A 23,563-nucleotide genomic window follows, 5' to 3' on the forward strand; every position below is an offset into this window, starting at 1 on the left:
GTGATGGCACGCCATATTCCCTTCTTTTGATGGGTTGCTGACCTGCAGAGGCACTACAGACAGGAGAACACCATTAGACAAACAGGCCAGCCTGTCACCCAAATGTCCCACCATACCCGTTTGCATTACCATTGGCACACACATAGCCCAACCTCATAACATGTACACCGCCAAGAGGACATTCACCCCCCCCCTTACAAAAGGCCTTCAAACACAACTCCAAGCCTTCATGCCACGTGCCCACAGTGTACTCACCTGTTGGTCTGGAGGCCCATACAGCAGTCTGTACTGAGGTAGGACCCTATCCACCAGTCGCTTCAACTCCTCAGATGTGAAGGCTGGGGCCCTTTCCCCGGTCACACGGGCCATGGTAGGTTCCAAACACAGGTCGCAGCAGCACATGCAGTGTAAGTCCTCTCTATGGAAGGTCAGGAAACAAGTGAGGAATCAGACAGAAAATGGTGGTCACGTCTGCGGCAGTGCATAACGTCACAACCGGCCACTGTACCCCATAGGAACCAATATTAACCAATGAGGAATTGCACAGCAGTTCACGACCGCCACAGCGCACAACCTCAAAGGATTTATCTCACTTCAATTAAACAGAGTGCAGCAAGCTCATAAAGAGACGCATCAATCCCTAATAGTTTCCAAGTAATCACAATAAACACAAATAATATTAAAAAGTAGAATGTAGTGTGCACCTCCACAAAAATTCCTGCTGCACTAAGGAACCACAGGGGTGAAAAAAACACCCCAATTGTTAAAGAAGAAAAGATTGGGTGGTGCACCACTTTAAGTTGTAGACATATTCTTTATATACTAATTGTAGAAGAGTCCCAGATAATTAAACAGGTGATGATACACGGTTTCTCTTCTTTTTCTTCCAAAAATTCTTTTTATTTGATCAAGAATACTTTTTATAACAGCAAGTTGATGAAAGCAAGCAGCCAACGCGTTTCGCCCTATACACTTGGGCTTCTTCAGGGCTGCAAGAGTAACATATAACCATAAAAAAGTTGAATGATAGTGGTATTCCTGATATCATTTAATATGTAAGAACAAACAAGAAAAGTTTTTTACATAAATTTTATAGTGCAAGGCACAAAACAATATTTATATACAGTTGTGATTTATGTCCCAATGGAAAGAAACGATTTTTTATATTTGCCATAATTCCGTGTAAAAGTCAAACTCGAGTTATAAGTATAGAAAAGAACCGGCAAGGACCATAAGAACTGTGGTAAGTAGAATAATTTAGTGAACCCTAAACGAAAAAGTGCCAGCATTACCATACCAGTGTGCTTAGAGAATATCATTGTGCATGCAATAATGAAAAGCCCTAAAAGAGAGCTGAAAAGTAAGATATTTTAAATGAAACTAAAGTGAGACAGAAGTAGGATAAATGAAAAAATATATAAATTGGTATAACCAACAAACCACCTACCAAATGGTAAGTTCCAAACTGTATTGAAAAGTTGTTTGCAAAATATGACTGAGCACAACCAAGTTTCAGAGTGCTAAAAATAAATAAGAGAAGACAAAAAGAAAAACGATTCATATATCCAAGAAGATGTCACCGATATTGGATAAAAGCGGACTGGGGGGCTTTTGTAAAGGCTCAAGGCGGCATGAAGCCATAACAAAATACATTTAATAAGATAAGGTAAATGATATCCAATTTTAATTAAATACATGGGCCAAGTCGTAATTGCGAGTTAAAGTGCCGTATATCAGCCTTACCTGAAAAGGTATGAATATATGCCGTTTGTCGATAGATAGGTGTAGCAGGCCGGTCAGCGGCAAACCGAAAGAGCAGAAAGACGGGCCCGGCCGTGTTGCCACCCGTCAAGTTAAACAAAGTGAATAGCGCGTGTTGCGGTAGAAGAGAATACTACGAAAAATGCCGGAAATTTATAAAAGACGCCGTACGCGGAAGGGGAATGTAAACATAGTCGACGGACTATGTCTAACGGGCCGCATTGCCCAAATGAAATAAATAGCGGCCATATTAGAAAAGGCAAAAGTGAGCAGTAATCATTTGTGGAAATGTTAAATGAAAAAATATGGAGGATACTTAACAAAAATAAATGGTGAAACAGAAAAAACTGGAATATGTACATATATGTATGTGTGAACAGGGGGGAAAGAAGGAAAGCACAAGAAAAGGAGAAAGGAAAGAGAGCAAACCGTCCATAGTGGAAAGCCAATTAGGGAGAGAATAACAAAACCCCAATGTGAAAGGAGAAAGTATATATACTCAAGATTGATATTACAATGATAGTTATACTAATGGTCAGACCAATAGTCCCTATATTTATAAAATCTCCGTTGTAATAAACAAGTAATCCATTAGCATAAAACAAACATTTGTTACAATAGTAATATCATAACAGCAAGATAATTACCACCTGGTAGTCAAGTAACCATAAACAAAATATTGTCAAAAAATAATAAGTCATATATTGCAAAGTGTAGAACAATCTCAATCATTGTATACAAAGTTGTAACATTTTTTAGTAAGATACTCAAAAGAAAATAACTATATACTGAAAGGGAATATTAATATATACAACAAGCCCATTACAGGAAATAATGAAACTCATGGTCAGTATTATGTCCCAACTCGACTGAACGTAAACGACAGATCCAGGCTGCTTCTCTCTGACGTAATTGCAGTTCTCTATTACCCCCCCTGGGATTTGGTGGGATATGGTCAATCCCATGAAATGAGATTACATCATCATGTTTGTGCATCAATGCCATATGCAATGAAAGCGGATATCGGTTATCATTGTTCTTAATAGCACGTATATGCTCCTGTATTCGGTGTTTGAGCAATCTAATGGTACTACCCACATACATTTTATTACATGTGCATTTGAGAATATAGATCACAAATTTAGTGTTACAGTTGATAAAACTTTTGATGGTAAAGACCCCTGTATTGTTATAACAGAAAGTGCTAGTTTTATCCAGACCAAAAGCACAGACATTGCATTCATGGCATGTATAAAAGCCCAAAGGCTTGGCTGGGAGCCAAGTGGATACATTAGGTACAGATACATAACTCGGACAGAGAAAATTTCTCAATGTTTTGCCTCTCCGATAGGTAATTCGAGGTGTTTCAGAAAGAGACCCTTTAAGTCCCTGTAAGTCAGTGAGTAGATGCCAATGACGTTTATGGATTTTGTAAATGCCCTGACTATGGGCCGTATATCTAGTTACGAAGGACAAGCATGCATTGTGTGAAATCCTTTTATTTTTAGGTTTTAATAACAACGTGTTTTGTCTAGATGTGTTCATAATACGCTGTTCTGCAGTTCGAAGAATCTGGTGGTTATAACCTCTGTTGATAAATCTTTGTTTAACAAGTCTAATTTGTTTACAGCCCTGAAGAAGCCCAAGTGTATAGGGCGAAACGTATTGGCTGCTTGCTTTCATCGATTTATCTCACTTCCACCTGTCCCTCCACACAGGACAGGCGGTCACCATTTCAGGGGGTGGGGACCAGGCCTATCGATAATTGCTGCGTCACAGGATCAATAGGCACATACTTCACAAATTACACTGTCCCATAACATGTTTGCACATTGTGGGCTGCTGCTGTGGCTCCACTGTTCAGTTTGTGACAGTCTACTCACTCTTGCGTCCCTTAGATACCTACCGCTGCAGATGAATAGGAGATGGAGATATACCCACATGTACAGACCCCTGGTGAACTTGGCTACACTGAAGGACAGGCACATAATAATCACCTATAGACTGGACAGAGCCACAATCACAGAGCTGTGTGCCCAATTGGAACCTGACCTTTAATCCCACTGGGATCCAGCCTCTTGTGCAAGTGCTATCAGTGCTCAATTTCCTGGCAACTGGTTCTTTCCAGGTGACAGTGGGCTTGGCAGCAGAAATGTCACAGCCAATGTTCTCAATGGTGCTAACCAGAGTCTTGTCTGCCCTGATAGAACACATGTGCAGCTACATTGCTTTCCCCAGGTTGAGGATTTGGCCACTGTAAAGGCCGGGTTTTATGAAATGGTACATATCCACAATATAACTGGGGTAATTGACAGAACACATATTGCATTTGTCCCCCCGCCAGAATGAACAGGTGTTCAGAAATCATAAGAGTTTCCACTCCATGAATGTGCAGATGGTGTGCTTGGCGGACCAGTACGGACCAGTACATCTCTCACGTCAATGCTAAGTATCCAGGGTCGGTGCATGATGCCTTTGTCCTAAGGAATAGCAGCATCCCAAATTTGATGTCCAACTACAGAGGCACAGGGTGTGGCTAATAGGTGAACCCTGTTTCCCACCCAGTATATGTTGGTGTGTGCCTATGGTGTTGGCCATATAGAATAGTGTGTGGCTAAATTTTGTTGTTCAATATTTGCAGGTGACTCTGGTTACCCAAACCTATCATGGCTGCTGACCCCTGTGAGGAATGCCAAGACAAGGGCAGAAGAACGTTATAATGAGGCACATGGGCGAACCAGAAGGATCGTTGAAAGGACCTTTGGCCTCCTGAAGGCCAGATTCAGGTGCCTCCATCTGACAGGTGGATCCCTGTACTACTCACCCAAGAAGGTCTGCCAGATAGTATTGGCATGCTGCATGTTGCACAACCTGGCCCTCAGATGCCATGTACCTTTTCTGCAGGAGGAGGAGACTGGAGATGCCCCTGTGGCAGAAGTGGACCCTGACAACAGTGAATATGAGGAGGCAGAGGATGAGGATGTGGACAATAGGACATCATTGATATGTCAGTACTTCCAATGACACACATGTGAGAAGGTGCAACTTCACATTTCTATGAGTATTGGTGTATTCTGGTTGACATTGGCATGCTGGCATTACCCACTTCTTTCCCCTACGTACTGTTACCTATGGATATTCATTTTGCAGATGTTGGTGATATGACAACATTCTCCTGATGTGATCACAACAGCCAGCTACAGGTCATTAATTGTATGCTCATACTATGTACAGTACATTGCAATAGTTGTAGCTGTTTCAATCAATACAAATTTGCAATACTAGTAATTGAGTTTTATCCAAGGGTGTTTATTGTTGTGCTAAAATATACAGTAGAGGGAAGAGTGCAATGGAATGGGGTGATGATGGAGGAAAGTCCAGGGTATTGTTCCAGTCTTCTTGTAGCACAGGTGCATTGTCTATGGGTACATAGGAAGGGGAGCAATGGCAGTTCAAGGTGGACAAGGTGGCTCAGTGGGACACAAGGGGGACAATCAGGAGAGTCTAATTTCCTGACGGTGGTCTTGGCAAGTGTCTCTGGCTTCTGTCTGGGTCGCAGGGAACGTTTGTGGGGTGGTTCACCTTCTGCACAGGGAGGTGTGCTGGGGGCCTGTGGGTTGTGTGGTGGGCCTCCTGGTCACTAGCTGCAGCGGAAGTGGAGGGCTGTTCAGATGACTGGCTAGTGGCAGGGGCCCACTGTTGTGCTGTTGCCTCCCTCATTATGTTGGCCATGTCTGCCAGCACCCTTGCTATGGAGACCAGGGTGGTGTTTATGGACTGCTAGTCCTCCCGGATCCTCTGATACTGTCCCTCCTGCAGCCGCCTGTTCTTCTGCACGTTGCCTAGGATCTGGCCCATCGTGTCCTGGGAATGTTGGTAGGCTCCCAGGATCTCGGAGAGTGCCTCCTGGAGAGTCGGTTCCCTGGGCCTGTCCTTCCCCTGGCACACAGCAGTCCTCCCAGTGTCCCTGCTGGCCTGTGCCTCTGTCCCCGTGTGCCCACTGCCACTGACCCCAGGTTCCTGATTGTCTTGTGTGTGAGGTGTGGCCTGGGGTCCCTGTACAGGTGGACACACTGCTGATTGACGTGTCCTGGGGGCAGAGGTGTGGGTACGCTGGGTGGGTGCTGTGGTGTTGGATCCTGATGGGGGAGGCTCTGTGGTGGTCTGTGGCTAGACTTGGGTGACCGGCTCTCCAGTGGTCCCTCGCGGGCCAGGTAGATCGTCCATATCCTGAAGTCCAGAGTTACTGTCCTCACTGTGGGCCTCTTCTGTTGGGGGACTGGATAGTAGTGGCACCTGCTCTCCAGTGACATTGGCTGGGGTACCTGTGGTGATTTAAATGATGTATTATGCTTCAGGTGTCTGATGTGTACTTCTGTAGATTCCCCTCTATGGTTGTTGTTTCCCTGCCAGCTTTTGCTTGTTGTTATGTTAGTTTCCCCATGCTGTGCATGCTTTAGTGATAAGTGTCCATGCAGGGCTGGGAGGGGTGTCCATGTATTGGTACAGCATGCAGAGCTTGGCATTGGGATTAGTGAGAAGTGATGGTGGAGTGTGTGGGGTGTGGTGGAATGATGGGAGTGAGGGTGAGTGTGTGTGATAGCATGCAGGTATGGGGGGGGATAGTTGTTAAAAGTAGACTTACCAGTGTCCAGTCCTCCTCCAACTCCAGCGAGTCCCTCATGATGCAGTAATGCCAAGACTTGCTCCTCCCATGTTGTGAGTTGTGGGGGAAGAGGTGGGGGTCCACAGCCAGTTCTCTGTATGGCAAGCTGGTGTCTTGCTGCTATGGCATGTACCTTCCACTGTAGGTCGCTCCACCTCTTTCTGATGTCGTCCCTTGTTCTTGGATGCTGTCCCACAGCGTTGACCCTGTCCACGATTTTCCGCCATAGCTCCATCTAATATCTGCTGCACCTGTGCTCCAAAGAGCTGTGGCTCTACCCTAACGATATCCTCCACCATGACCCTTAACTCCTCCTCAGTGAAACGGGGGTGTCTTTATAGTGCCATGGGTGTCATGTGACGTGTATTGGTGAGGGTGTGTTCGGTAATGTGGTGGGGTGTGTGATGTGGAGTGCGTGAGGGGTGTATGGGTGTGAGTGGTGTGTGTGTCTGGTTGTCTATGTGCTGTTTGTGTCAATCTCCTGGCAGTAATTGTTGTTGGTAAAGGACTGGGTAATGTGGGTGTGGTGTTTTATAGTGGTGTGGGTGTGGTGTGTGTATGGGTGTCAGGTGTGTTGTGTTTGAATTGTCCAATTTGGTGTTGTTTTTTATGTTGGTGTCCATTGTGAGCACAACGGTATGTACTGCCAATGGTTTACCGCTGTTGAATGTCCTCGTGGTGATTCATGGGTCATAATGAGATGGGCATTGTTTTGTTGGCGTAACAGTGTGGGTGTTGGGACCGCCAGTTTATCACTTACCTTTGGTCTGGCAGATTAGTGTATGTGGCTGTATTCTGTCGGATTGGTGTGTGTGTGTCATAATATGGTGAACGGATATTCACCAGCACAGCGGTAAGTTGGCAGCCGTCAGCACGGCGGTACGTGCCATTTACCGCCAATGTCATAATGAGGGCCAAAGTGTGTAAAGCATTCAAGTATCACAGAACAGTAATTAAATAAAACAAAGGAAACAGTTTCAAAATCCAAAAACAATGTATATAATGGAAATATTTGTATCTTTAATTTGACACCAAAATGAATAAAATCGGATGAGGAGAGCCAGAGATATGATTTTTTAAAGAATTCATGTTTTCTAGCGTATAGAAACCAAAAGCAGCAATCTGGTCATCTGGTCGCACCTCGACTGGGGCAAAGTCAAAGTTTCAGGCCGACTGTGATGGAGCCCTGCTCAGCTACAGCAAGCCAGTGAGGCCTTGGTCAAAAGTTTGCTTGAAGATTTTCTTCAGCTGGACAAAGTCACAAATCCGATCCGACCTTCGTAGAGCACTCTTCGGATATGTGTCGCAGGAGACCTCAGTGAAGATTTCTACGTTTGGACTTAGATGATTTTTTGGGATGAAAGTCATTGTCCAGGCCAAAGCTGAATCAAGATCTGACATCCCTGGAGCCTGCGCAGGAAGTCCCAGTCAACTTTTTACCTTTGGACTTAGCCACTTGTATTTGAGCTTTTTCTCTCCAACGTCAGACGACCCTTCATAGCAAGGCACTTTTGCGTCAACATCATTGGATTGCACTGGTGAAATCCTGGAAGTCTGGGGCTATGGAGCTTTTCAGCAAGACAAACCTGCAAGTCAGGCTGGGTAGTGGTCGACGTAAGCCCAACTTTACTCCCCTTTATGGAGCTTTTTTCCAAAAGTTCTCCAATTTTCTCCAAACTTCTTGATCTTCTTTCAGAAGGTCTTTGAATGTCCTTTAGGACTCCACTGCTCACACCAAGGTTCCAGAAGCTCTGAGCTACTCCTTGAGGATAAGGACTCCAACTCCTTGAATTTACCTGGCTCAAACTCCAAAATGGACAATGGACGATGGTCAGCTGGTCAGTTTCTTCAGGATTTGATGCAGGTGACTCTGGTTAGCTATTTTTCACCTGTAGCAAGTAGGGAGTCCCGCCTCGAACCTGTTGAAGCCAGGCAAAGACCTTTTTGTGGTGAAGCCCAAGTGCGCAGCTAGGACAGTCCTTCTTCTTCTGATGTCCTTCCTTGTAGGGATCTCAGGTGTGGGTGCAGCTCTTCCATATTTATCCTTGCTCCTGGGTTGGAAAGCAGGGGGGTTCTAGTTGTTGAATCACAGGCAGGCTCTTTCCACCTTTTGATGATCAGTTCCTGGGAAGTTTGGCAAAAATCAATCCCACTGAGCAACACTCTTCAAAAATATTTCATGGCTGAAAGTGTTTTTTGGAGGTTAGCTCTGGCTGAGCCCACCCACTTGTGTGGCTAAAAATCCTAAACACATCCCTCTCCTGCCCTAATCTAATCAAGAGGGCATCTAATTGTCTGGGGTTGCAGGAAATGGGGGAGGTCCTGAGATGCTCCAAATGCCCTTCCCTGCCTTTGAAGACCAGTTTGGCTGCTCTCCCCCATCCTGTTTCACTATCTGCTGACGCAGATCTCCTCCCCCAGGCACATCCTTTTGTGTTCAGCCCAGGCCACTTCACACCTCACCAAAACAGCCTGGCCAGGCTGCCAGAGGCTGGCCAATCAGAGAAGGGCACTACATAGCTGAAGTTAGGAACTTTCAGATAGAGATTTACAACTCTTTACCAGCACTAGTTATATTAAATCCAATAATGGCAAGTTGTGGGACTTATAACAATTAATTTGATACCAAACTCAAGGTATCTGTCTCTTATGGGGACTGTGTTAATTAAAATAAAGTCTCCCCATGTTAGCCTATGGAGGCCATTCACTCAAGTGAGGGAAAAACAAATTTTGCAGTTTGACCTCACCAGGGCTTATAAAACAATTTGTATAAGGTCCCTGCTTATAGTTACATGACATCCAACCCCAGGGGCTCAGAGGGCACACCTTAGGGGTAACTTATATGTAACAATAAGGTAGTTTAAGACTTTGGAAGTACTTTTAATTCCAAAGTCGAATTTGCATATTTACGAATTTTGTTTAAAAGCAGCCAGTAAAGCAGGCATGCCTTTAAAATGGCTCTGGGCACCTCGACAGTGCACCTATGGGTGCAGTACCTATGCTGGGGTTCCTAAACGTACATGCCCTACCATATAATAGAGACTTATAGTTAGGTTGATACTGCCAATTATAATTAGCCTAATTTGCATATCCACTTTACACAGAGCACTGGTAAGCAGTACCCAGGGCACAGCCAAGAATCAGTAACCAGCAGTATCTGTCCAAAAAGTATAGAGGTGACCAGGGCAAAAAGGAGGGCTTTGCTACAACATATATACCACGTATCCAGTAGCAAGACATTTTAATGAAAGTCATGACAACAATTCACTGAGGGTAGTTTTAAGTAGCGCAACTATGTCCTTCCCCTTTGCACATTCTGTAATTTTATGGTAACATTCGAGAAAGGGTCAGGAACTTTCCTATTTGGCATCAGGTGGTCTACATATGATTTCATATTGGATATGGTTATTTTCATTTGGCATGGGATAGTGCAAATAAGTAATCAGTAATAATTTCAGAGGAATGCAATTCTTGATCTGCTGCTTTGTGAAACTTGTCTGGTGCTACATAGTAGAGTTAACCCACTATGGGCGTAATTGATTTTAAAATGAGGTTTCATGGTTCAATGCATACATACTTATATGAGACCATTTGAATTTTTTGCATGAGAGTATCAGATTAGGTTAATCAACACCCCAGCAAAGGTGATAGGTATATATATATATATATATATATAAAATCCAAATGTTTCCTCCCAAATCGGAAAAATAAAACTCCCAGTCACTTCATGTCTTCAATTCAAAGTGTTTCATCTGCAAAAACATATCACCCAACACGTTTTGAGAGTGGCAGCTCCCTTGCTCACGAGTAATTTTAAGTCCATCCTTCAGTTTCTATATATTCCATTCACCAAAACATCACCAGTGAAAACGGACAGCGACATTACCTATTTCGATGGTGGCCATCTCAAAACATGCTTTTCGCTATTCAACAAATGTACTCCTTCACTTACTTTCATCCTTCGTGATAATGCCTGCAACTAGTTGTATTCCTTACATAATTGATTTGCAATCATTCCCAATTATTATATATTTTAAATGAGTTATAAAACATTATTTATGAAAAACGTATTCATATATTTTCTCCATGTTTGTAAATACCATAAATGTTTGTTCATTATTCCATAAATGCAATTTTTTATGCTTTTTTTGCAAACAATTTTTTGGACATTACATTCATTATTGTACATTGAGTTCAAATTATAGTATTCATCATTTCTCATTGCTTATAATAAACAATTCACCAGTGGGCGAATACTAGATCTCATTATTTCAAACATATCTCAAACATATATCATTGCTATTTTAGAATACACTCCATCTAATACTGAATTCATCCAGATCCATTAATGCAGCAAATGAAACACGATTAAATTACCCTGTTAAATTAAATTAAAATTTAAATTTACTACCATCTAACTTATCAAAAGCCTGTAGATACAGCAACAATTGTAAAGTGATTAATTTTCCGGGAACAAGAAAGTCGTTTAAGATCAGGAGACATGTAACTTGTAATTCAGACTATTGTGTTTATGTCTTGAAATGCCCCTGTAATACTGTAATAAATTTGATATAAGGAGCACCGTACATACGGCTAAAAAAAGAGTGCTGGAACATATGAGAGCCATCAAAAATGAATACAAGTCATATCAGGTAGCTAGGCATTTCAAAGAACATCATGAGAATAATGTGAATAAGTTACAGTTTATGGTAATGGACAGAATTATGATGAATATACGAGGTGGCAATAGAGTATTAGAGTTAAGAAAATTGGAATCTCGTTTAATTATTGATTGCAATACTAAGGAACCGGAGGGATTAAATAAGGATGAAGAACTGGCGGTACATTTGATAAGTTAGATGTTATGAAAAATAATGCTGTCTGGAGAGTCTGCATGAGGAAGTAGTAATGTGGCAGTAAGATCCGCAAATGAGGAGTTGATTATTTATAATGGGATTTTGGTACTTATGTGTTTTTAATGTAAGGTGGTAAATTTTAATTTTGTGATTTTGTGTTTTATAGATATGAAGCAATGTGATGGCCACTTAAAAGCAAAGGAGCTACTGTATCAATGGAAACTATCTGAAGATAGACTCATTGAACAGTGTAATTTAATCGTGTTTCATTGCTGCATTACTGGATCCGGATGAATTCAGTATTAGATGGGGTGTATTCTAAAATAGCAATGATATGTGTTTGAGATATGCTTGCAATAATGAGATCTAGTATTCGCCCACTGGAGAATTGATTATTATAAGCAATGAGGAATGATTAATAATATAATTTGAACTCAATGTACAATAATGAATGTAATGTCGAAAAGATTGTTTGCAAAAAAACGCATAAAAAAATTGCATTTATGGAATAATGAACAAACATTTACGGTATTTACAAACATTGAGAAAATATATGCATACGTTTTAAAAAAATATTTTTTTATAAATCATTTAAAATGTATAATAATTGGGAATGATTTCAAATCAATTATGTAAGGAATACAACTAGTTGCAGGCAATATCACGAAGGATGAGATAAGTGAAGGAGTACGTTTGTTGAATAGCGAAAAGCATGTTTTAAGATGGTCGCCATCGAAATAGGTAATTTCCTTGTCCGTTTTCACTGGCGATGTTGTGGTGAAGGGAATAAGTAGAAACTGAAGGATGGACTTAAAATTACTCGTGAGCAAGGGAGCTGCGACTCCAGAAACGTGTTGGGTGATTTGTTTTTGCCGATTAAACTACTTTGAATTGAAGACATGAAGTGACTGGGAGTTTTTTCCGATTTGGCAGGAAACAATTGGATTTAAAATTAAGAGAGTTGCGACCCCTTCCCAGTCTGCTGTTTGGGCGTAGACCCAAGGGCAACAGTGGAACGAGAATGATATATATCAGGTTAGTAATAATACTTCCCAACATACCTGTAAAGTAAAGGAACTGATGTTCTTTGCACAGCAACGGTGAAAACACACAGCTGCTGAATGGGTCATTTCTGCTGTAATTCTTTGACCATGTACCAAGTCCCTCAGTGGTCTCAGCTCTTACTATTCATCTGGTGAGAGTAGCAACCTGGCAGTGCTCAAAAGCATGGCCTAATAGACCAGTGTGTGGGTGGATTTTTTGGCTGTTTGTGGGCATGTTTTAGTGTCTGGTGGGCTGATGTTTGCTGATGAATTTCCATAATCTTTGCATCCATTTGTAAATTTGGGCCACTATTTTAGCCACCAGGTTCGCTGATGAGAGACACTTTTTTTGCTCCCGGGCCTATTTTCCAGCCCAGTTTAACTCTGGTGTTGGGCACGACCAAGCCTCTTTCACCCACTGGATTCCAGACTGCACCTCACAGGAAAAATAATCTGCCAGTTTTTGCTCGATCTGGAGCCGATATAGGCTGGGAATCTATCAGCGCTGCTCTGCTACCCTGCTCAATCCATCTGGGGGGCTTAGTATTCTGAACAGCATTTCTCTGCCCAGAAATAGAAGCAGAAAAAAAATAAAAGGAGGTGACCAGCAGAAGCAGGTCTCTCGTAGTATCTCTAAGGCGAACTATTAACAGGATGCATTGAGTGGAAGACTTGGGGCCTGATTTCGAGTTTAGATGTAATTTATCGCACGATACCAAGGGGTACGGTATTTATTGTGTGTAATAACATCAATCACAAGATTTTGGGGAACCACAGGCAGATTATGGTGTTTAACAAATCAAAATCTGCATGGTATTGTAAATACCGTACAATTTCCCCTGTTAAGGCCCTTATTACAAGATGCTCTTAATATTCCGATCCATACATAAACTCGTGCGTAACCAATGGTTGGAATTATGGGTTCGAAAGTATTTACCGCACCCAATAATTACCCTATCTGTTAAATACCTCAACCCTCCTTAACTGTTGACAGGTAAATCTTCTGAAATTAAACAGGGGAAAGCCATACAGTGATTAAATATAACATGCAGAGTTTTGGTGCGTTAAAACACCAAAATCCGCATGATATTCCCCCAAAACTGTACTTTCGTGCTATTTACTGGATAAACAACGAACCCCGTGGTATTGTTAGTTATCAGGTGAGATATGCAGCATCTATACTTGTAATCATGCCCTAAATTTCGATAGGTTTGATCTACTGAAATTTTAGACAACTGAGATATTTACATCGGATAAACATCGGATGAGTTAAATACACCCTAAATCGTAATCCAACCCATCGGTAAACAGGGGTTTACGTTCGGAATTAGCCGGCTCTCTCGCAATCATGTGTTTAGCTAAAACTTGAAGCCAGTGTCCCTACCAGTATGAATTTAATGCAGAGCGTCTTGCAACTGTGTTTGCCTCTATGATGAGCTATCTTGGTATACAATGACAGTAAATGCAACGAGAACTGGCGAGGTAGCAATGCACCAGAACACGGCTAATTTAGGAAACATCTTGCAGCGAAACATGTTTTATATGTTGAAGGCCTTCATTTTGCTGTGCCTGCTGTAGCACAGGAACAGCGCATTAGAGCGGTTGTTATCTTTCCAACAGCAACCGGGTATTCACTATTTTTTAACAGTGTAGCACATAATTGCCAAAGTTCAGTTTGCTTTTTTAGCTCGATCGAAAGTCTCAGGAGAAGTTCACTAAATATTAATGTAGTAACATGGGGTGGTGTCAATGTTTTCTATGCTTGATATCGCATTGCCATCTAGTGGCTCTCTGTCGCTATGACAACTCCAAACTGAAATTCGTATATTGTCAATTTAATTAACAAACTACTGAGCAATAACTGTTTAATTACATTTTAGGATTCCAATGGCAAGTGATTAATTTGTGAAAGTGGCTGCAGGTAGTGGGCACTGCAGTGCAGTTGAAGAAAGCTGCACGAACCGAAATCAAGAATAGGCAGCCTTAGAACATTGGACAGCAGTGGCTGCGCCGACGGGCACCATAAAAGATGGTCAAATTGTCTGGCTCCGGGTTCTGCAAAGTCGGTCCTGAAGAGCTGGGTCCATGGCAGATTTTCAGCATATCTACATTTAGAAAAAAGATGTTTCAGAAATCTACAGTTTTGGACCTGTCTCTCCAACACCGACTTTGCAGAACCCTGACATAATGGCACCTTTCAATAGAAACCAACAGACTTCTCTTCACACCCCCTTAAGGGATGGACTAATTGTTCTTCAGGAGAGGCCAGAGATGGAAAAATCAGAGACGAATTACCTCCTGAACTCGCTACAAAGCTGTAGGGGCTTTTAATAGAAAAATAGGACCAAGACACAGAATTCCTGTATCCTTCAAGATTGACAAAAAAAGGAGCTCTGCATAACTATGCTCATAACTCCCAAAGTGTGCGTGCCAAAGCGATGCTACTAAAAGCGTTATCTTTGTGGTTGAACATCTACTGTCTATCAACATTTAGGTTCAAATGGATAGAACTGAAGAGCCTTTATGAATAGAGGAATATTCTCATTGAGGAATTTGAGGACGAATCACAGTACAGGAGAGAGAAACTTGCAAGAGGTCTTGCTGCCGAAATTTTTGCAACCCTCAAACCACCTCAAGGTTCATTGACAGCTGTGATTTTGGTTCATTGAGCTCCCAATGTAGAAATAAAGTGGTTCACACAAAATACACCCCAAAGGAACACCCGGACGAAGAAGGGAAAACCAGAATATAGCGAGGAGGTATATTTTGAAATACACCAGTTTTGAACAATAGGCCTTTAAATTAGGAAGTTAAAGAGAGTGTTAAATGGAAAAGGACAAACTTGTGTTTGGAGGCACACAGCTCTCAATTTCCAAACGGAAAGAGACAGCTTTGTGGGAAGAGGTTTGCCTATGTATCAGACAGAAGGTGGCTGCAAAGGAAGAAACCAGAGTGGACGAATCATCAATGGCCCGAAAAGAGTGATCCAAGGTCTCTGAGGTCAAAAGGAAACTACCAAAATCATTCCCCGATCTTCTTCCCAGAGTCATGCCAATAATTTTGGAATCAGTGGTAAGGGGAAAATGCTTAATGAAGTTTCTGGGGCCACCTGATTTTGAATATTTGTCTGGGATGCAAATAGGTCCAGAACAGTGCACTGAACCTTTTTTTCCAGATGACCTGGAAAGACAGAGGTGACAGGGAGGTAGGCTGGGAGGCTAGAAATGCTGTGACCAGGTTGTCTACCCTGATATTCTATGCCCCTTTGATTACCATGGCTTTCAAAAATAGATGATGATGTTCTGCCCAAGACAACAATTGTACTTCTATCAACCACAGAGATATTGATTAAGTCGAACAAGTCCACAAAGAGGTTTTAGAGTTCTGTACTCTTAAATCAATTCTCACCAATCGGAGGATGTTGACTCTATACTAAAGCCCACTGACCGTGTGCAGACAGCTCCTCCTAAGTAGCTCTACAGCCCAGAGAGCTTGCTACTGCTGTTACTATCACTGGATTAATCTCTTGAAGAACAAGACCCTTTGATACGTTTCCTGGAATTGTTTTCAATCAAAGTGCTTGCTATACTTGGGATGAAATTCAGACTAATGCCTCAAACTCCTGGTTGGCTGTGACCTAGTGAGTGTGAAGGTGGAAGGGAAGTAGGTGTAAATGTAGAGAAGCCCATGGCACTGTAAACACACAATTCCATGTGTCAATTAATACACAACCATTCTTAAGCTAGTACCTGGGGCAGACGAAAAAGAGATGATACCAGTATGTGAATCGTTAATGCTTTGGTTTCTGGAAGAAAAAACATGTCTATACCTATTCTGAATCCGGCCATTATGAACACTAAGTCCAGGGATAGGAAGAATGGACACTTATTAGAATTCAGTAGGAACCCCAGTTGACTTCCAGCACTTAGAGGGGGCATGTAGAAGCCAAATGTTGAGGTACACATAAACATGACATCCATGAAGACTGAGAACGGCTACTAATGTTACCACCATCTTTGTGAGGAATTTGGGGGCAGAACAAAGGCTGACTGGAATGACTGATTTGAAAGTGAAGATGTGGGTAACCTCCTCACTTGGGACATTGGGATACATATAGCTATGGCACTTGGGCCTTCTGCGATGTGTGCAAGTAGAAGGGCAGACAAACAGAAGTGTCTGGAAGATGTGTGAAAGCAGATGCGATTGTTGATGTCTGCCTGGCCAGTATTATGTAGTGCCTTGAAAGTGTTGGTGAAGAGTTTGAATTGAACTTGTTTGAGTATGGAGCACCAGTGTAGTTCCTTCAGGTATGGTGTGATGTGAGTGTAGCGAGGGAGGTTGAGAGTAAGTCTGGCTGCTGAGTTCTGAAAGGTCTGAAAGGTCTGCAACCTTCTTGTGAGTTTTTTTGTTGATCCCGGCATAGAGGGTGTTCCTGTGGTCCTGTTTCCTTATGACTAGAGCGTTTATGATGGTTTTCAGTGATGAAAGCATTACATTTCATCTGGGGACTGGGCGCCTCATCCATGACGGAGCTAAAGAGTTCCCTGTCAGTGGCGTAGGAGAGGATGTTGATGCCGATGATGCTGGCTAGAGGTATCATGTATGTGCTGAAGAAGGTCGGGCTCAGGGAGAATTCTCGTAGAACTCCTCAGATGTGGTTGCAGGTTTCTGAGGAGTAGCATGCCAAGCTGACTGACTAAGCCCCTCCAATCAGAAAAGAGCAGATCCTTCAGTGTGCATTTACTAGGATTTCAATGTCATGTGGGTGTTTGAATGAGGAGGGATGGGAGACTGTGTCAAATGTTGTTGAGAGGTCCTGGAGAATGAGGATCACCATGTCTCCTCCATCCAGAGTCATAGGGTTGTCATCCATGGCAGCGATGAGGGCTGTTTCTGTGCAGTGGTTAGGTCTGAAACCAAACTGAGGGATGTCAAGGATTTGGTGCTTGTTGAGTTATCCAGTGAGGCATCTGTTGATGGTGTTCTCTAAGACCTTGGTCATGATTGGTAGCAGGAAGATCAGTCTGTAGTTGGCAAGCTTTGAAGGGTACATGGAACGTTTTTTTCAGCAATGTGAGGACAGTTGCATATTTTCAAGCATCTGGGAAGATTATGGAAGAGGTCTAGGCATTCAAGATGGGTGTGAGCATGGCAATGCTGGGTTGCAATCCTCTTGAGTAGGCATGGTGGGGACAGTGGATCGAAGGGCCCATCTGTGGATGGAATACATGGTGGTGACAGTTTTCTAGGGTGATCACGGGCCATGTAGTTAGCATTTGTTCTATGAATAAGATTGGGATGCATTTATAATGATCTATCATGTCTGATTGCAGATTGAAGTTGCTGTAAATGGTGGTGATTTTGTTGCTGAAGAATTAAGAGAGATGTTGCATAGGTCCTGTGAGGGGGTCAATGAGTTGGAGGTGTCCACTGATGAGGTAAAACTTTTCACAAAAGCAAAGTTTTCTTTGCTTCTATTGGTGCTTTTGCCAATGCAGTCTGCTAGAGTGACACATTTGGTAGTCTAAAACATTTGGTGGTGGCATCGCAGGGCACATTTGAACATGCTCCTGTCTGCGCTGTCCTAGCTCATTCTCCATTTTCATTATAGTTGTTTGCAGTGGAATTTCATCAATCTGAGTTTCTCCATATACCAACTGTCCTGGTATCTGTAGCTTGTTGTATTGCAGTGTTTGAGGGAGGCCAGGGATTCATGCAGAAGGTGATCCAATTGTTGAAATATTTCATGGATGTGAGGACACTGTTGCTGTGGTCAGGTCGGTGAGTGTTGAGAGTGGTGTTCCAGTCCTTGTAAGCGATGCTGTTTCAGTTTCAGTGGGCTGGTTAGGAGGTGGTGCACATGCATTGGACCTTGATGGGATGTTAGACATGCTAAGGGTGTGGTCTGTCCAAGAGACTGGCTCGTGGACTTGGATGTTGTCAAAGGCGGTGGAAATAGGGTCCAGGAGGTGTCTGGCAATGTGGATAAGTCCTACTACTCTTTGGGCGTGGCCTAGGTTTCCAAGGTGTTCGATGAATGCTTTAGAGTTGGGGTTGGTGAGGCCTTCCAGGTGGAAGTTCAGGTCTCCAAGAAAGAAGGATGTAATTGCAAATTCAGGCTCAAACCATGGTCTCTGTCCTTGTGTGCAAATATACCTTATCTCTAGATTCCTTGTGTAGGGATGAACTTGTGTTGCAACACTGCAAGGCTATGAGCTAAACCTCAGTTGTTATAAATGTGCTTTAACAATTGTTTGTTTTCTTGCGTTTTTGTATTAATAAAACATACCATTTCTTTTGTCCAACAAATCATATATTTAGCAGCCAGTGAGAATAATGTGCAAGGGAATGTTATTTTGCAATGAAAATGTGATTTTGGCTGTGCATGTAATAGTTTTAATGCCTCGCTACATGATATGTGTGTTTTCAGTGTTATAACGTTAGGAAAGACTTGCTGTTTGGGGAAGAGCCAATTCTATTGCTAGATTGTTCTTCTTGCTAGATGCTCATGGTCTTTTTTGCATTTAGGCCTATTTACTTTAGTTTGTTTGAATTACTAAATGTGCTGTGGCTACTTAATTTCTTAAAGGCAAGTAGTAGATTGCAATAATATGATTTGGTTTTATGCTAATTCCCATGACTCTAGTGACCTTTGTTTTTAGTAATGATGTTATTATTTTAATAAATCTAAAATTACTGAGATATGGAAAAGCCCTGTTGTGCAGATTTTCTTAATGGTTTAATTGAGCATTAAAGTTCAGGATTCTCTCTTTCCTGCTTTCCAACCCTCATTAATTAATTGGTTGTGGAGTGCCAACACTGCATATATATGCTTGCTAAAAATTACTAGATGCATATTAATGTATTAATTTATTCTATATACTTCAAGCAGGCCGTTCAAGTGTAGGAGGGCAGGGAGTTAGACTTTTTAGTTCTGGTGTGAACTTGTATTATAAGGAATAAATACCTTCTTTTGTATGTAAAAAGGATATTGCATGTTGCCTCTGAACGCCATGACCTTATAAAGGCCTATTTTTTCTATATGGTCACGAAACATCTCCGTGACTTGCATTTTCCTTATAATGTACTGCCGACGGTGCTGTATCCATCCCATTTATATTTCATATAAACAAGTAAACTTTGCATTAAAACCTCCTCAGAATTTTTTTTTGTCAATAGGTGAATATATTGACAAACTATGCCTACTTACGGAAACCTTTTTTACTAAGTCAAAATAACACTGGTTCGCCTTCTGTCAAGATGTGTTAGGGGAAGCTATGTAGGGAAAACGCTGGATAATTTGTGACAGTATGTGTAGTATGATCAGAAATGAAATACACAATTAGGATAATATGTTTTGCACATGTTATAGTTTCTATCTGTTACATTGTAACTATTTGACTCCCACATATTTGATACATACAGAACGTAAGAATTTACAGAAATGTATATTAAATACATTCAAGTATTTGCATGAAAGTATTTTGGTGCACATTTTGCCATGAAATAATGGCTATATTTTCACTAGAAATTGTACATTGTAGATCAGAATGTTATTGGGTACTGCAAAAGGACAAGTAGAACCAAACACCTACATGAATATTTCTTTATTGATTTAGCCTGCAAACATCCACATTCGGTATCAGGTCATACGGTCTTAGAACCGGAGGAGCCGCTGCTGGGCTCATGGCAGGTTTTTGAGATTTTAGTATATTTTATCCTGGTGGCACTTGCCTCCTGATTTAGGAACATAGGATTGATGACATTGCATTTAAGTTCTTTTACTGTTTTAGAAATGCAGTCAAATACATGATGCCAAACATACTATTCTGGTCAGGCAGGCCTTACTAACATGTAAAACTATTCACAGTGTGATTATTAGAAGTGAAGGTGGGGGTTTTGACAAGTATTTGAAGTCCCTTCCTTCTTGACACTTACTCCTAGCGTGCATAAAATGACAAAACATGTTAGTGATGGCCCTTTACAGAGCAGTTTACTACTGCTCATTTGTTCAGCTTAAAACAAAGTCCTGTTATCAGCATAATGCTTATCCTGGCCAGAATCTGGCACCCTCACAGGGATCATTTGAGCCCCCCATAAGGATGGATGCCCCCCAGTTTGAAGACCCCTGGTTCAGAGAGATAAGAGTTGAATCTGGTAGAGTGGTGGCAGATGATGCTGGGATTTGTGATGCAGCTTGAAGCAATACGTACTACTCACTATCAACAACGGTAGTGTTGGAGTGTGTCTTTTGAAAGCAATATTATATGAAAAGTTTGCAATATATTCTGTAATGAAGCTGCATAGAAAATGTGTTAACGTAGAACATAATGCACACGTTTGAAATGTGCCCACGGGGAGTGGCTTCCAATGTATACGAAGACTAAATGAAAGTTATTAATGCTGAATTAATTATGTACTAATGTTTTGAATTTATATTAGCATATCATAACTAGAGTCATGTATTAGGAGTTTGCTCCTTAAGCATTAGGCCTTAGCTTAGCGAGGGTCTGGCCTGGTCTCATATTAAACTGTGTTTTTCTAACATGCAATGTGCTGTTTTCCTGAAGGACACAAAACTGTACTTTTCCAGAAGCTAGATGTGTGTAGCCGTAGTAAATTCTTTCTCATGGGACCAGACTTGCTCAAGGAGACATTCTTGCTGAACGCAACAGTGTAATTCGTAACAGGTGCAAGGCTGCCTGGAGTAGGAGAAAACAATAGAGCTACTGACTGGAGCGTAAAGTGTAACTTTTCTTACCTGACATTCCAACCGATGAAGATGTCAATAACATGGGCCAATCAACGACATGAGAACTGTGGTTTGTGGAAAATTCTAGTGAAGTGCGTGAAGAATTATTGTACAGAGATAACGATGCACCAATTATCATCCAATGAGGAATTAGGAGTAAATTAGGCAGTATTGATTTAACCGCATGATCTGAGGAGAAATCGGACATTCCACTCCAAGCCATTCTTGCCGTTCTACTGAGCCATTTAGGCCATTTCCTTTGAGACTGTGCCGTTTGTTTGTCCTGATACTCTAAACCATCCTTTACTTATTCCTTACCTGATCCTTACTTCTCCTCCATATGAGGGAAGTTCTCGTTCCTTAGCTATGCCATACTGAGACATTGCCCTTTCCTAGCTTTGCTGATGATGAAAACGACTGATGTACTGAGGACGAAGACTGACGCTGTTTGCTGATTCGTTGGATGGGTAACTATCTGATGAAAAATTGTAATTGTCTGTTTGCCTTTTCTTTCTAGGTACCAACTGCTCTTTTGATAGAGGCCATAGTTAGATGTTTTTCAAAATTGTGTTTGCCAAATTGTTTTGCATGAAGCCCAACATGCTGATGCTAATTCAAGGTTAGTTAAGGTGTTCCCTAATATCTGACACAAAAAGACAAATGACTGAGTTCTTGCTTTGTTGAATCATGCACTACTGAGACTTTGCTAAGTTGCTTCTTATTAATGACGTGTTAATACTGAATGAATATTCTCTATGCATTGATTAATTGAGTTTCTAATTGCAAATCTGAAGGGTTACTAATGAGATGAATTGCTAATAAGATTAACAGAAATGATTTTAGATTGTAACTAATAGGGAAATAAATATCCTAACACTTAACTAAGTTGGTGTGGTTATTCATGACTGATAGGTCATGGTGTGTTCACTTTGACTCACATTAAAGGTTATTGATTAGCTTGATGATTAGTTATTGGGATTGTTGTTGAGATATTGATCTATTGATTTGTGATGCCAAAAGACATCTCGTACCGGGAAGTTCCCGAACGTGGTTCAATAGGTTCATCAACCTAGGCATGTCTCCTTGTAAGTTTACTTATCAAGGCTCTGACGCGCTATCAGTTTCTGGTAGCAGAGGACGGTTTGGCTCTTTGGAGCCCCAGTACGGAAGATTACGGTTGATAACAGTCTTGGCAGCAGTGCGGACGGTTTGGCCCTTGGGTGCCCTAGGACAAGGGACAACTGTTTGATAGAATTGATGGTTCAAAAGGTCTGGTAGAAATTGATGAGGGTAGTTTGGAAGTAAGCAAGGTGTATCAGAAAATTTGGTTTTGGGAAAATTGTTCCTTTTTCAATTATGCAAATAGGAGAAATTATGTGCCCCTAAGTCCCGAATGACTTTCCCGGAATCTCTGAGTTTGCTGAAGGGAGTTTGAGTATGTTCTCGGCGCTCTAGTGATAGTGTGAATGAAGTAGGTTTTGCGCTTGCACAGCTTATGCATACCGCAGGTGAATTGTGAGGTTTGTGAGAATTTTAGGCCAGATGAAGATGTTTTAGTAGGAGTGTGCGTACTCCGCAGTATGAGAGTAGGGAAGTCGGCGAACTTCATGTGAGTGTGGTGCTTTGTGCTTAAAAATTGTCCACATGGTTGTTTATGATGTATGGACCGTGCGTGGTCTAAAATTCCAGAGTATATTGATAAGTGTATGAGACACTTGGTTTATATTGTAATTTGTACAGTTTAATAGGTCGATGGTGAAATCGACGAGTCGAGTATGAGTCAAAGTGAGTGAATGAAAACTTCAATGGAGATTTGTTGAGCTCTAAAGTGCACTAGAACAACCCATTGACAAGTCGAGAGTAAAATTTGCGGGTCAAATTTTGCTTGCGAGTGCGGGATCTGAGAAGGAGAGAGTAGCAGCCGAGGCTATAGAAAAATCTCTGTAAAGTTCTGAAGTGATTGTGTTACCCTTTCCTGTAGTAAACCGGCAAATTTGAGTTTTGTTGGTGCTCGCAATATATTGCATTAGTTTTGTGCGAATTGAGAGTGGGAAGACAAGCCGCAAGACTTTGTCAGCCGCAGTGCGTATGAGTGTGACGTCATTGGAGCCGCGCTGGGATAGGTCGGTTAGTGAGAAGGGTCGCGCACAGTTTGGCAGCCGTCCGTGAGAGGCAATTGGTTGTTAGGCGAAGGGAGTTCTGGGAATTGAAGTCACTTCCTGATTCGATTGTGAACAAAATAAAAGATGCAAAAATGAAAATTTTAAAGGCTTTAAAGAGCACTTTGAGGGGAGACATATATATTACTGCGAGTGTAGGGGAGGTTACACCACCGGACGATACACTGGCTTATGCTGTAATGGAGGGAAAGGGGGTCACGCCATGTTTATGGCTAAAGCAATGGTGCAAAGCGACCACGGAACGTTCAATATAAGGATTTTGGAAAATTTGCAAAGGTTGCTAAATGAGCTAAAGCTACCTCCGA

The 23,563-nt window shown here is 41.8% G+C and overlaps 1 long non-coding RNA gene across 1 annotated transcript in view; it reads left to right on the forward strand.

Annotated features, from left to right (window-relative positions):
• Window positions 1-12,098: 12,098 nt before the first annotated feature.
• Window positions 12,099-23,563, forward strand: part of LOC138296553 (uncharacterized) — a 53,787-nt gene continuing 42,322 nt past the window's right edge. Inside the window, exon 1 of the long non-coding RNA XR_011203857.1 lies at window positions 12,099-12,318. This is a non-coding gene — a long non-coding RNA (uncharacterized lncRNA). The remainder of the gene's footprint in view (window positions 12,319-23,563) is intronic.

Source organism: Pleurodeles waltl, chromosome 5, assembly GCF_031143425.1.
Source record: "Pleurodeles waltl isolate 20211129_DDA chromosome 5, aPleWal1.hap1.20221129, whole genome shotgun sequence".
NCBI lineage: Eukaryota > Metazoa > Chordata > Amphibia > Caudata > Salamandridae > Pleurodeles > Pleurodeles waltl.